Source organism: Schistocerca cancellata, chromosome 7, assembly GCF_023864275.1.
Source record: "Schistocerca cancellata isolate TAMUIC-IGC-003103 chromosome 7, iqSchCanc2.1, whole genome shotgun sequence".
Taxonomy (NCBI): domain Eukaryota; kingdom Metazoa; phylum Arthropoda; class Insecta; order Orthoptera; family Acrididae; genus Schistocerca; species Schistocerca cancellata.
Window position 1 is genome coordinate 71051953 of NC_064632.1, and position 15270 is coordinate 71067222.

The following is a 15270-nucleotide window of genomic DNA, read 5'->3' on the forward strand; positions in this document are numbered from 1 at the left end:
AAATTTACAACTTTTCCAAGTCTGCCCCCCGATTTCTGACGCGTAAGTACCCGTGCTCCAAATAAAGCTCTTGTGGAAATGTTCTCTGGTAGGCTCATTCGGATGTCCTGATTTAGTTTAAAAAAAAAAAAAAAAAAAAAAAAAAAAGGCAGAGACTGAGTGAGTGGAATCAGTGATGCATCGTATTAATAGGTTATAAATGCATTTATCCGAACCCCACATCGTTCTTTAATTAAAAAAGGAATCTTAGTTTGGTTAATTAAACCATATGATACTGCCGTAGTTTCCGCCAACATCGTAATGAGCACAAAGCTTTTCGAGTTTCAGATGACTGAACTTGTTCGAAAATTCACTGGGGTACTCATCACGATGATCCTGTTGTTTTGTTCATGCGAAAGTGGTTGAGTTTTCACTTTCCCAATGGCCAGACTTCTTCCGCAACTGCTGACTGCAGGATGCTTGTAATGAAACATTTCAGTCGCCAACGAAGTTGTAATTTTACTCACGCAACCTGCTTCTTTTCAGCTATGAAATATTCTCAAGCGCGTTAACTGTTTACGCCAATAACACAACGATCACTCTACTGACTTCTTGACATGTACATTCTCGGAACCACATTGTGATGCGAAAATCCTCTCTTTTTAGAATGCAGGACCCGCTCCGCATTTGTGTACTGTCGACGGCGCGTACTTTGCGAATCGACGCTGTAGCTCAGACAGCGGGTTTCGTATTCTGGACAGTCGGTGTTCAAATACGCGAGCGGAAATCCTGATTTAGTGGTTTTCGTAAACCACTAAGTTGGTTCCTGCAATTAGGCAACGACGAAAGTCCTACAGCTTTGCCAGTTCAGTTTGTGCTGCATTCACAATGACCTCCATATCGACGGGATGTTATCCCCACCCCAGAACTATGCATATATGAACGAGGTTGATCCGGTGTTCGTAAGACTTTCAAACAGCTTTTGATCCAGCACCGCATCGCCACCGTATAAGGAAAATACGTAGGAATATCTAAAAAGGCTTGCGTATCCATTGGATACAATATTAATGAGTTACGACTAGAGTTCGTCTTCAAAAGAGGTTTGATACAAAAGACTTCCACTATCTTTCCACGAATACAGCTCAAGATTACAAGGCCCCTGGAGCACGAGACATCTGGCGTGTACAAAGAAGGGCAATGTGATTAATTACAGTATAACTGGAGAGAGAATGCAACAGCCTTGTTGAAAAATCTTAACTGGCAGACGCTTGAAAAGAACAAAAAAAAAAAAAAAAGACGGGTCACCTCGCTTAAAAATTAAAGATCTTCTTGCAAAGACAGACAGTACGAATAATATTCAAGCCCCTATGTATGTGTCGAGTTGGCACATGAGCATAGATAGACATTCTTCCCACGCGCCGTCAGCAAACAAAACAGGAAGATGGTTTAACACACGGTACAATAAAAATTATCACTCTGGCTTGAAAGCCTTAACTTTAAAATGCAGTCGTGGGGCCAACAGTATATTTCATGTCGATATCGTACATTGCTTAATTATTGTTCCTTGAATTTCGGAAAGCGTTGGATGCAGTTCCACGCTGCCGTCTAATAAATAAAAGACGAGCGTCCAGAAGATCGGACTAGCTTTGTGACTGAAGAGTTTCTAATAAATAAACTACAGCAACAGATTAGCAACGGGAAGAAATCTTCAGATGTAAGAGTAGTTTCAGGCGTGTGCCAAAAGGGTCTTAGAGAGCCATTACCGTTCACAGTAAATACCCAGTGGGAAACGCCAGAGGCTCCATGATGCAGTTCGTGGGTGTTGTATATAAAGGCATCAGAACGCTAGGAAATTTCAGCGAATTGGAGGAAAACCTAGAGAAAATCGACGCTTGGTTCAAGTGTTGGCAATTGATTCTCAACATAAAGAGATGTAACGTATTGAGCTTAAATAGGCAGAAATGACAGTTATTGTAAGATTACACAATTGCAGCACAATTCTTGGAAACCTACATATCCATTAAATATGTGGAGCGATGTAGAGTGTAACGTCTACACAAATAACAGGTGCAGGAAAGGCAGGTGCCACACTGAGATTTATTGGAAGAATCCTCAGCAAGTGTAATCTGCCAGCGAAATAAGTAGCTTATAAAACCCTCATTCGACCGTCGGTGCAGTACTGCTCCGTAGTTCGGAATTCTTACGACATAGGATTGATAGAGGAAACAAAGACGACCCAATGATCTGCGCATTTCGTCATATGTTCGTTTACTAAGCGCGTAACCGCCAAGGAGATGCTCATCCAGTTCCAATGGCAGACGCTAAGAGAGAGGCTTTATACGTGATTGTGTGGTTTACTGCTGAAATTCTGAGAGCGCACTTTCCCAGAAGTCAACAGATCTCGCGAACAGACTGTTGTTGTGGTCTTCAGTCCTGAGACTGGTTTGATGCAGCTCTCCATGTTACTCTATCCTGTGCAAGCTTCTTCATCTCCCAGTACCTACCGCTACCTACATCCTTCTGAATCTGCTTAGTGTATTCATCTCTTGGTCTCCCTCTACGATTTTTACCCTCCACGCTGCCCTCCAATACTAAATTGGTCATCCCTTGACACCTCAGAACATGTCCTACCCACCGATCCCTTCTTCTAGTCAAGTTGTGCCACAAATTCCTCCCCAATTCTGTTCTATACCTCCTCATTAGTTATGTGATCTACCCATCTAATCTTCAGCATTCTTCTGTAGCACCACATTTCGAAAGCTTCTATTCTCTTCCTGTCCAAACTATTTATTGTCCATGTTTCACTTCCATACATGGCTACACTCCACACAGATACTTTCAGAAACGACTTCCTGACACCTAAATCAATACTCGATGTTAACAAATTTCTCTTCTTCAGAAACGCTTTCCTTGACATTTTATATCCTCCCTACTTCGACCATCATCAGTTATTTTGCTCCCCAAATAGCAAAACTCCTTTACTACTTTAAGTGTCTCATTTCCTGATCTAATTCCCTCAGCATCACCCGATTTAATTCGACTACATTCCGTTATCCTCGTTTTCCTTTTGTTGATGTCCATCTTATATCCTCCTTTCGAGACACTATCCATTCCGTTCAACTGCTCTTCCAAGTCCTTTGCTGTCTCTGACAGAATTACAATGTCATCGGCGGACCTCAAAGTTTTTATTTCTTTTCCATGGATTTTAATACCTACTCCGAATATTTCTTTTGTTTCCTTTACTGCTTGCTCAATATACAGATTGAATAACATCGGGGAGAGGCTACAACCCTGTCTCACTCCCTTCCCAACCACTGCTTCCCTTCCGTGTCCCTCGACTCTTATAAACTGCCATCTGGTTTTGTACAAATTGTAAATAGCCTTTCGCTCCGTGTATCTGACCGCTCGTAAAATTAGAGGGATCCGAGCTCACACGGAGAATCGCAAATATTCATTCTTCCGCTCACCATTTACTGGTGGCAGGAAAGGGGGCTAGTCACAGGGCAACAAAAACCACACACGTTAAGGTGGCTTGTGGGAGTAAAGATCCATCTGGTTTTGTACAAATTGTAAATAGCCTTTCGCTCCCTGTATTTGACCGCTCGTAAAATTAGAGGGATCCGAGCTCACACGGAGAATTGCAAATATTCATTCTTCCGCTCACCATTTACTAGTGGCAGGAAAGGGGGCTAGTCACAGGGCGACAAAAACCACACACGTTACGGTGGCTTGTGGGAGTAAAGATTTACGAGATCGTCGTGCTGCTGCCTAGTTTCTTACGTGCTTTATTGGGATTAGGTGAGTAATACGCGCGCTCTTAAGCGTACGGCAGGGAAGCGGCCGTTGCTGTTGTCTTCGCCGCCATCGGGAAAGGCAGTTCCCCATTCCGCTCCGCGCTCCGCCGGGAAGCGAATTCGCTGCACCAGTTGTCCGAGGTGGGGCGAGCGCGTGAGGGAGGAGGGGGCGTTGATCCACCGGGAGGGGGGGAGCCGGGCGGCGTGGTGGGGCGGCAGCAGCAGCAGCAGCCGCTGGCGGAGGGGAGGACGGGGTCCTAACCGGGAGAGCCACTCAGAAGCGCGCCGCCAGTCGACTGGGAAGGAAGCGTGCGTGTGCTGGGCGTCAGATGGAGTCAGCTCCGGAGAGGCGAAGGGCAAGCTCCAGCCAGCGGTCCGCGAGCGCGACAGCCGGTCGGCGAGTGCCGCGCACACAGTGATCTGCGGTTCTTCCTCCCGCAGCTTCGCAGAGTGTGTGTTCGCCGTTCCTCACATTTGTGTACAGTGACACGGGGTGTTGTACTTCGTTCTGTGAACTCTCGGTTGTGGACAGTGGTCATCTGCGTCGCGGGCGAGAGAGCTGCGTGCGTTCAGTGCACTGATGATGTAAGTAAATGTTTTCCTTGCTTACACTTAGCAACTTTTGCAATCGATTTTCGCGACGTGGCGTTACGGAATCGGTCGGTTCTTGCAACACCGCCTGCTGAGCATTATTGTTACCAAAGCAAGAATAGTTGTACTGATGATGTCAGATTCAATATTCTCCGTTTCAGCACAGAGAAGTAAAGGTGTCTATATGTCTATAAGAGGCTTTTTTTCATTTGATCTGTCGCCCGAGACAGGGCCTAACCAGCGTCTCGATCATTGCTAAGAAAGTGCTATATTTTCATATTTCACTGTCAACCGTCTTCGTTCCACAATCAACTCTTTCTCAATTTGTTTCTTAATTTCTCGTTGACTTCAAAAGTATTAGCGTGATCACATCACATGACCCGTGCTGTTGCGTGCGTCGTGGGGATTTCGAAAGTTTAGGACAGCACGGATGCGGTGACAACTTGTCCGAACGGCGCTTTTGTCTATAGTTCGTTTGGTTGACGGATTTATTTTTTGTTTCCTAGTATTTGTTACTTTATCGTTTTGTGCCCCCACATGTGACTTTTAAAACTGGTGTAGGTAGGGCACATGGTAACAGCTACACTATTGAACGTATTCATGACGGACGATAGTTATTTCCGTTTGTAACTGACCGACTTTTTAAGGGTAACGTCTCACAAAAGGTCATGCGTCTTGAAGTGCGTAAGGTGGTGAACCCGCCAGAATGTTTGTAGCTTTGTGCCGGGCCAGGGTTTATACTCAATCCGCATCTGACATACCAGTAGGCTTATGTCAATCTGTCAGCAAAGCGATGTGTTCTCAGAGATGACCGCGGCAGCGTGCTTGGGTAAAAAGTCTTCAGGATTTCAAGCTGAATGCCGGGAACAAAGAGGAAAGTAAGAGCTACAGCGCAGACTGAAACATTCATTTAGGGGATGCTGTGATGTTAAAATCTTATTTTGAATCGATGTTCCCTTATAGAGTCGCTGATCCCAGCGGCCGTACGAATGTATAGATTCACTTGTCGTCGTTGCCATCCCTAGGAACATCTTGTTAGCTGTCTAGTTACAGGTTGCGAAATCAATTCTCATTCTGTAACCGAGTGAGCACTGGTTCGAAACTTCCTCGCGGATTAAAAATACGAGTCGCACCGGGACTCGAAACCTGGGAGCTTGGAAGTTAGGAGACAGGTACTGGCGGGAGTAAAATTATGAGGAAGAGTCGTGAGTAGTACGTGGATACCTCAGCCGCCAAAACAGTTGTCCTAGAAGAACAAAGAATCTAGGTTTGAGTCCCGGTCCGGCACTCAGTTTTAATCTGCTGGGAAGTTTCTAATGACAGTTCGATTCTTCAGTACAAATCTGCTGCCTTGTTTGTATTTTTGTACTATTTTAGCACTGGCGGATTACATGTAGCCAGTGGTTGCGCAGAAAGGAATTTGTGATTATAACGTCGCTGTCATTTGCGTCATTTAAGCAGTGTTTATTCGAGATAACCGAACTTTTGTTTTGAAAGAGCAGGGTGCATACTTGTAAAAATGTCTTAGGGGAAAACATAAACGTGCAACGTTTAATGTAGCTTGTCTTGATCCCAACCTACTTATGCTCCAATATCTAATAACTCAGGCATTAGAAAGTGGCGTAGTGTGGCTACTTTTAGCTCTTGACCAGATGATACGGTGAGTTCCGTTTGCACGCAGAACCAGCCAGTACCAGCGGAATGTTGTCCGCTGCGCCGTATTCTTGTCTGGGACCAATGAGCAGCTCTGCCCACTGTCTCTAGTTACGTTGTCTTGCGTAGCGTAGCCGTCGCCCAGGCGTTTTGCGCCTTTTAAATAGACGCTGCGCGGTCGTCGCGCGCCGTTGTGCTCTTATAAAACTCCCACTGATGGGACAGAAACGTGTTTATTTTATCCATTTTGGTTGGAGAACACCGCAGCTGTTTTCGTAAATTGCACTGTGGGAAATACTGCTATGTAAAGCAGGGCTTTTCAGAAATCGCAAATGTAAAACTTTCAAGAAGTCAACGCTACTAGCATCTGACGATGGGCTCAGGCCCGAAACTAGCCATAGTATAATAAAATCATTTCAAGAAAACTTGCGGCTCGTTGCAATATTTCCTACAGTGTAAAAAACGTGACTACTTCCGAACAAGTATTGTTTTCCGCTACATCTTTTCTCCAAAAATAATCGTTCATCTTGATCTATATGATTTTGCAGGTTTCTACAACATTAGTATCACTGTCGGGCTTTTCCTTTCCCTCTTTCCTTCTTCATGTTCTGCGATATTTATACGTAAAAACACCGATCACACTAGTAATTTTATCTGTGCCAAAAGTACAGTATTTTTTTTAACAAAAAAGTTGCTCAGTCTTTCTTTTAAGCGGCGATTGCAAAAACCTGAAGCTGCAATTTCATTTGCTGTTAATTTTATGTTTTTACATTTTGTATAGCACAATGTAAATGAAGATCGGCTGCATCTTTGCAGCTGATTGAAAACGTGTCGGTTAGAACCACGTACCAGTACTTTCCTTAACTTTTTTCTCATCTTCGTTACTTGTAAGATACGGACGCCGGGGTATAGAAAGAGTTTCGTAACATGACATTTGAGGCATTCACGACATATTATCTGCTTACGTTGTTTTACGGTTTTACTGTCAGATGTTCTGTATAGTAACTGCGCAGTGTTTCTGCAAGGAAGTCGATCGTCGTCTTCAGATGCCGCTTCGACTGTAGAGCTGGGTCGCCGGTACAGCTTACGTGATATCCACCGTAGAAATTTTTTTTATAATCTCAGATTTGTGACGGTTAGAAGATTTGAGATAGGAATTGTTACAGTTTAGATCTTGCCTCTCGTATAGCCAATAGTTGTCGCTTGTAATCCCTAACTCATTAGTCGTTTGATAGGATGCAGGAGGTGATACTAGTATGATCCAAATCAGTGTGATGCATTTCGCCAGAACTTCAGTATAATAGCGAATTAATAGATCGGTCTGCTGCAAGCACCAAACAATGGCGTTTAGGTTTCTTCTACATCGGGCTTGTTGGGTTGGTTCGACTGGACGACGTGAAATCGCCAGTGGTCTTACTGAAAAAGCGATACGCCAGAGATGACACACCAAACCTGTGTAGCATGTAGTGTTGTATGTAAACCAGACGATCGAATGTCCTTTCATTTGACAACACGTAATCTCTCCTGCTACGAAATGTTAATGTGCGACGTCGTTCTTTTATATTCACTTCTTAGCGGGTCAATACAAATAGAATGGTGTCGAAGCAAAAGCTGAACTTGATACAATGGCCAGGCAAACTAGTATTAAAACAGAATGTGGTAATTTACGACAGGTAGATATTCTGAGGTTCTCTTAAATATGACGTGGATTTCATATGCCATTTAATTCCCAGTGTAAGAATACTGTACGCCCATTCAGAATGCTTCATGCCTTTGCCCTAAGAACGAGGCCATGTACAACGAATGCAGATAATTTTTGGACCTTTGAAATTACCCACATGTGGGGCCTCTTGGCTCAGTTTTGAGTTTCCAAAGTACCTGTCATCGGTGCGATTGGCGTCTTTGCGTAATTCTGGGAATACGTTGTTTCTCTCCTGGATAGTATATGACTGATTCAGAAACGTTCTTTAAGAGTACTCATCTTCAGATTTTGACTTCGTCATCCGCACATGGTTCGTGCATCGCAACTGACTACTTTACATATTGGGTTTGGCTATCGACGTCTTGAGCCGCGTAGCTCTTAGCTTTCGCTTGCCTCCGTGGAGGGACGGAAAGTGGTGAACCCGAAGCCTCTCTGTCAATATTTTCGTTGCCTCCATTCACTCCTGACAGCGTATCCACTCGTTTAAAGGACTCTTCTCCCCCATACGAAACGATTCGCCCGTGCACCGCGTAACTCTGCTGGCATTTGACGGCATGTTTCACGCAGCTCTATCCAGGTTCAGTGTTTTCTATATTGTTTCCTTTGTAAAATCGGAATATACACTTCTGATGTGGTGTTGACAAAGTAATATTATGGATTTGTGTACAGGCGTGTAAATGTGTTGAACAGAACGTTACAGCGGGATCTATTGATTTTAAGTATTCCCGTAAGCGACTGGAAGAATGTACGAACAGTAAAATTGTGGCAAACGCACGTCGATGTGTGACCAGGAACGCATGTTGAAATGTAACCGGCTCCCGCTGCATTACCCGTGGAAGGCAAACATGATCGCTCTCCTCGTCAGAAAATTACCGCGCCAATTTATGCAGGCGTTGAGAAGCAAGGAAATGAGCAGCACTCAAAATTTCTATCCGGTCAACCTGTTTAATGGCTTCCACAGCGTTCACAAGCACCGTGAGGTCCGACGTGCGCAGGCGGTTTCTTTGCACCTTGTGCTGCAATTGTTAAAGACACAGGGCTCGCGTTTGGGAAGACGGCAGTTCATATCCCCAGTCCGCCCATCCTCATTCAAGGCTTTCGCCCATTAAGGCAAATTCCGGGATAAAACCTTCGAAAAGGATTAGGTCGATTCCCTTTCCCCACCTCTGTCCAATTCGATCTTGTGCTCCTTGTCGCCATCGGGGCATTTATCTCTACCCTTCCTTCCTTCGTTGATTTCCTTTCATAGCCTTGGGTCCCTCATCTCTAACGATACTCAAGTCTACAGAACTCACACTACGATTTAACGTGATTTGTGTTACATACACGATTCAAAGTATGAGAAGGCGTAATGACAGGGTCCACCACAGGATAGAGATAGTGTGAAGGTTAAACGTCTGAGATGCAGAGGATTGGAAGATGTGAAACCTCATGAAAGTGTAATAAATCAGGTTCTTGTTTTGCAGCCCGAAATATTCGATTGGCGAACGTCAGAGCTCGTCCAGTTAGCACGGAGGCGCTCCTGTTCACTACACTTAAAAAATGGTTCAAATGGCTCTGAGCACTATGCGACTCAACTTCTTAGGTCATCAGTCCCCTAGAACTTAGAACTACTTAAACCTAACTAACCTAAGGACATCACACACATCCATGCCCGAGGCAGTATTCAAACCTGCGACCGTAGCGGTGGCTCGGCTCCAGACTGTAGCGCCTAGAACCTCTCGGCCATCCCGGCCGGCTCAATACACTTAACAATGGTATAGTAAATCCTTCACCAAAGTATTTTTCAGTTTCCAAACACACGAAACAATGGCTTCCGTTTAAGATTGGATTACTAAAATACTATAGTAACCGATCAGTTATTCACTTTCTTTCTCTGATTTATTTGTAGCAGCTATTGATTTTTCGCTTCGTAGTAATTGGAGTCGTTCGTCCGGTTGATCGTACTAGATGTAATGCCAATGCGCACATGGACCGTGCTTGCGGTCCCGCTATGGTTACAGGTGGAGTTAGATCTACATGATGTGCGCTCCTTTTTTGCGCCGTAACCTCGAATGAATGGGAACTGTATTTGATTCAGTACATTCCGTCAGTGGAAAATACTTGAAAGCATATGCAGAAGACATCACTGATTTCGATTTCTAGCCATACACTGCCCCCCTCCTTCCCCCCAAATGCCACACCAGCAGCTACAGTAAAAAACAATGGACAGAGTGTTCTAGATTAATCTAGTTTAAGACTGTTTATTTTTAAGTAACATTTCTCTATATGTATGTATGTATGTATGTATGTATGTATGTATGTATGTATGTATAAACGCCTGAAGATGAACAGAACATGTTCGAAACGCGTTGCATTATATTACATTAAGCATAAAATAAAAGGTGACTGGTAGCAGAAACTTGAAATAATAATAAATATGCAGTTCTATTTATTTTAGAGCGTGAAATAACAAAGTATGATCACATAATAGCATGTAGACATTACTTCATTATGAAGTCATACACCAGAAATCGGCAAAATTTACGAACACGTTTTTTTGGCATATTAACATTGCGATGAAGGTCCGTAGTTGACAGCTCAGTGCTTCATGATGAAGCTTAGAAATGCACACTGGCGAAGCAAAGACGCTAATGAAAAGCCAAGCAGACGGTATTCGAAAACCCCGGCATGAATATATCGGTGAGCTGAAATAAAACACCTTTGAGTTGACCCAGAGGGACTACGCATCCTACGAAACTGCAATAATTTGACGAACGAAACTTCGTCATGTCCTCTTCCGGCGGGGAATTTCAATCTGACATTCTTCTGAGGAACACAGAGCGTTTGCGTAATGTCGAATGTTGTCATACGGAAAGTTTGATGCCATTCCCGAGTGGAGTATCAGGAAGCAGCGTGAGTTATCCTTTTTATAACCACCTGTTGTACGTTGGAATTACATCTGCATTGGACGTTCTACGCCCCAAGGGAACTGGAAAGCCGAAGAAGCATTACTAGCCACAAATCTAACTTTTCAATAGTCACAGTGGGAAGGAGGGGTTCTCATGCAGGAAAGAGGACTAGAGGAATCTGTTTAAAATTTTGAGGAATTTAGCACTGATACCGTACGCTTCGATTAAAACAGTAGCATCTCCTTACTCTATCCAAAGCGTTGTGGGGAGCGTTACGGTCTACCGGAATACCATTAAGCACTGAGAGGAATGAAGAGAATCTATACACACACACACACACACACACACACACACACACACACACACACACACACACACACACACAAAGTCGCCAGAATCTAGGTAATAATTCATTTCGTGTCACATGTCAGAAGTTGGAAGATTTCTGCGTTCGTGACAGATAAGCCTAGGCTCGGTCTTGCTGCGATACCAGTCTATAGCGCTGCCAAATAGTTTTTCATCGCCATTAAATACCGACAAAATCTAGAATTTTTGCAACGATCCGTTACTCCTCGACTCGAGTGATCCGATCGTACGTAGACCGACGCACCACCTTAATGGCCCCTCTGTTCCATGCGCCAGTTACTGCATCACTACACAACTAAAATAGATCGTACTTCGACGTGTAAATGCCCTCCATAACTGATACACTACATTTTCCCAGAGTTTTGGTAAGAAATCAGTCTTCTTTTTGAATTACTTTGTACGATTACAGTCTTATAAATAGTTTATGAATATTGAGAATGTTACTCTTGAGTAGGTTTCCTTTTGATTGTATATTATGAAGTATAGCTACGTAACAGCCCCGTGTTCATGCGGACAACAAGCGTATTCAAATAACACATGTAAGTGGTCAGGGGGCCACTCGGATTTCAGCATGATCCGTATGATATCCAGTGCTGTTATGTCCCGTCTTCTTTTTTATTCAAATCCAACAAAGGACGTTCTGATCCATCTACTATCCATCAGCTTACAGTCGCAATTACACCTTTCACTCCAGGATGTTCCCTGTCCCATCTGGGGCCGGCCGCTGTGGCCGAGCGGTTCTAGGCGCTTCAGTCTGGAACTGCGCGACCGCTACGGTCGCAGGTTCGAATCCGGCCTCGGACATGGATGTGTGTTATGTCCTTAGGTTAGTTAGGTTTAAGTAGTTTCTAGGGGACTGATGACCTCAGATGTTAAGTCCCATAGTGCTCAGAGCCATTTGAACCATTTTGTATTCTTTCCTTCTTAGTGTGTTGGCGATACATTCACGTTGATTTCCCTGCTTTCAAACTAGCTGTGCTACGCCATTACATTCGCCGTTGGATCTGCTCCAGAGACTAATTTTACTAGGAATTCCTTTTTCGTTTTCCCGCCTTATGATCGGAGACCTCCTCCTACGACAGCAGCGAGTAGTAGCAGAATTTCCTTGAGTCACTCCTCTTTTCCTTTCCTTCTTTAGAATCGCACTCATGAGGACGGCGGTTAGAAAGTCCGGCCATCCAAATTGTTTGAGGGTGGTTACTTTTAAAAGAAGCGGCCAATTCCTTTCCCCAGCCCTTCACGTCTCTTAGGGCAGTATTACCCTGTAAAGTATTGGATTAGTGCATAAGTTCATAGCGTTTTTTCGTAATTTTAATAAGCGCAACAGATATGCATAACAGAGACTTTAATCATTAATAATATATTCTCCTTCATTACGTACAACAGACTACCAACGGTGGGGTAACTTTTCCATTTCGCGACTGTAGAAATCATGTGGTTTAGAGGCGAAGAACTCGTAGAGCCATGTTCGGAGCGCACTTTCGACCGGAAAGGAATTTACTTGAAGTCTTTTTAATAGAGAGCGGAAAACGTGAAAATCGGAGGGTGCAAATCAGGTAGTTAATATGGTGCTTTCCTCAAACTAGCAGAATGCGGGCAGGTGTTATCGTGGAGTTGTATCACTTGAAGCATCCTTCTTGGTCGTTTTTCTTGTATTGCGTCTTCAGGACGTCACAGCTGTTGACAATAAATGTCAACAGCGATGGTTACACCTTGGGGAAGCAGTTCGTAGTAGACCACACCGTCGCTATTCCACCAGACGCATAGTCGTATCTTTAGTCAATGCACGCAGGTCGCGAGTTCGAGTCTCGGTCCGGCACACAGTTTTAATCTGCCATGAAGTTTCATATCAGCGCACACTCCGCTGCAGAGTGAAAATCTCATTCTGGGTTATTAAAGAAGACTTGAAGCTCTATTCTTACAAATGTGCTTTTGTGCATGAGTTAATCCTGGAGACGCTTGGTTCAGCATGTCAGCGTAAATGAACTCACAGGAAATGCGCCCCTATGCATCAGAATATTTCCCGGGTCAGCTTTATTTTACACAACCTATACAAGGTGTTTCTCCTATGGGTCGTCAGGCGCATTTTCTCTCATGTTTCGACAGATATTTACAATTTCGTTTCTGTAATGTGTAGCTGAAGTCAGCACATACAAATACTGATCGTGGCGTCTTTCATACGGCTCCCAGCGTCGATGCAAGGCGTCTGTTTGTTCCCCGTCAGAAACCAAAATATTTTTCAATCGGAATTTTACGTGCCGACTGAACAGAGCGATCCCGTATTAGTTTAGTGCGTTATTAATTTTATCAGTATGTATTTACAAGAAGAGTAAAAGACCAAGAGTAAGCAGTACTCCAGCAGCTACTGAGCAGCGCTTCTGCCTGGCGGTAGCATTCAGTGCGGGCTGCCGCTGCTGCAGTAGAGGTTATTCTTTGTCTTCCGTTGTCCCTGTTAATAGATATCTGTAAAGCGAATGTCGCACTAGACTAATTTAGGATTGTTCTGTCGAATGGACACGTAAAATTTCCACTTTAAAAATACTTTTGTTTGTAACGGGAAACAGACCAACGCTTTCTGTCGGCGCTCGGCTTGCTTGAAAGACGTGTGGAACAAGATTTGTTTGGGGTGACTCCAGCTAAGCGTTGGACAAACGAAATTGTAATTAGCGGTCGAAAATCCAGAGAAAATGCACCCGTCGACTCGTAGGCTAGACATTCTGTATTAAGCTAATGTGATCGTCGTGCGGAACGGTTTCGGCGTACGAGACAGATCTGTGAGGGGCTCTCGGATTGAAGGCGTCGGCGCGCCGGGATGTGGGCAGCGGAGACGCCGGCGTCCCCGCAGCCGTTGCGCGGAGGAAGTCCTCCCCAGGAGGCCACGCTTCGCTGGCCGCCCGCCCTCGCAGGGCCCACCTGCGTCTCCCCAGGAACTGCTCCCACGCCGCGCTGCCCTTCGCGTCTTGTCCAGGCCGGTATTCTGTCCTTTACTAAATAAGATCGCCCGCCCGGCAGAATCTACAGGGTGATTCAAAAAGGAAGAAGAGATTTCAATTATTTACACTACTGGCCATTAAAATTGCTACCCCAAGAAGAAATGCAGATGATAAACGGGTATTCATTGGACAAATATATTGTACTAGAACTGACATATGATTACATTTTCACGCAATTTGGATGCATAGACCCAGAACAATCACCTCTGGCCGTCTTGATACGCCTGGGCATTGATTCAAACAGAGCTTGGATGGCGTGTACAGGTACAGCTGCTCATGCAGCTTCAACACGATACCACAGTTCATCAAGAGAAGTGACTGGCGTATTGTGACGATCCAGTTGCTCGGCTACCATCTGACCAGACGTTTTCAATTGGTGAGAGATCTGGAGAATGTGCTGGCCAGGGCAGCAGTCGAACATTTTCTGTATGCAGAAAGGCCCGTACAGGACCTGCAACATGCGGTCGTGCATTATCCTGCTGAAATGTAGGGTTTCGCAGACATCGAATGAGGGGTAGAGCCACGGGTCGTAACACATCTGATATGTAACGTCCACTGTTCAAGGTGCCGTCAATGCGAACAAGAGGTGACCGAGACGTGTAACCAATGGCACCCCATACCATCACGTCGGGTGATACGCCAGTATGGCGATGACGAATACACGCTTCCAATGTGCGTTCACCGCGATGTCGCCAAACACGGATGCGACCATCATGATGATGTAAACAGAACCTGGATTCATCCGTAAAAATGACGTTTTCCCATTCGTGCACCCAGGTTCGTCGTTGAGTACACCATCGCAGGCACTCCTGTCTGTGATGCAGCGCCAAGGGTAACCGCAGCCATGGTCTCCGACCTGATAGTCCATGCTGGTGCAGACGTCGTCGAACTGTTGGTGCAGATGGTTGTTGTCGTGCAAACGTCCCCATCTGTTGACTCAGGGATCGAGACGTGGCTGCACTATCCGTTACAGCCATGCGGATAAGATGCCTGTCATCTCGACTGCTAGTGATACGAGGCCGTTGCGGTCCAGCACGGCGTTCCGTATTAGAACCCACCGATTCCATATTCTGCTAACAGTCATTGGATCTCGACCAACGCGAGCAGCAATGTCGCGATACGATAAACTACAATCGCGATAGGGTACAATCCGATCTTTATCAAAATCGGAAACGTTTCTCCTCCTTACACGAGGCATCACAACAACGTTTGACTAGGCAACGCCGGTCAACTGCTGTTTGTGTATGAGAAATCGGTTGGAAACTTTCCTCATGTCAGCACGTTGTAGGTGTCGCCACCGG

The 15270-nt window shown here is 44.9% G+C and overlaps 1 long non-coding RNA gene across 1 annotated transcript in view; it reads left to right on the top strand.

The window, feature by feature from the left end:
- The first annotated feature begins 4150 nt into the window (after positions 1–4150).
- Positions 4151–15270, top strand: part of LOC126091872 (uncharacterized) — a 39130-nt gene continuing 28010 nt past the window's right edge. Inside the window, exon 1 of the long non-coding RNA XR_007521274.1 lies at positions 4151–4358. This is a non-coding gene — a long non-coding RNA (uncharacterized LOC126091872). The remainder of the gene's footprint in view (positions 4359–15270) is intronic.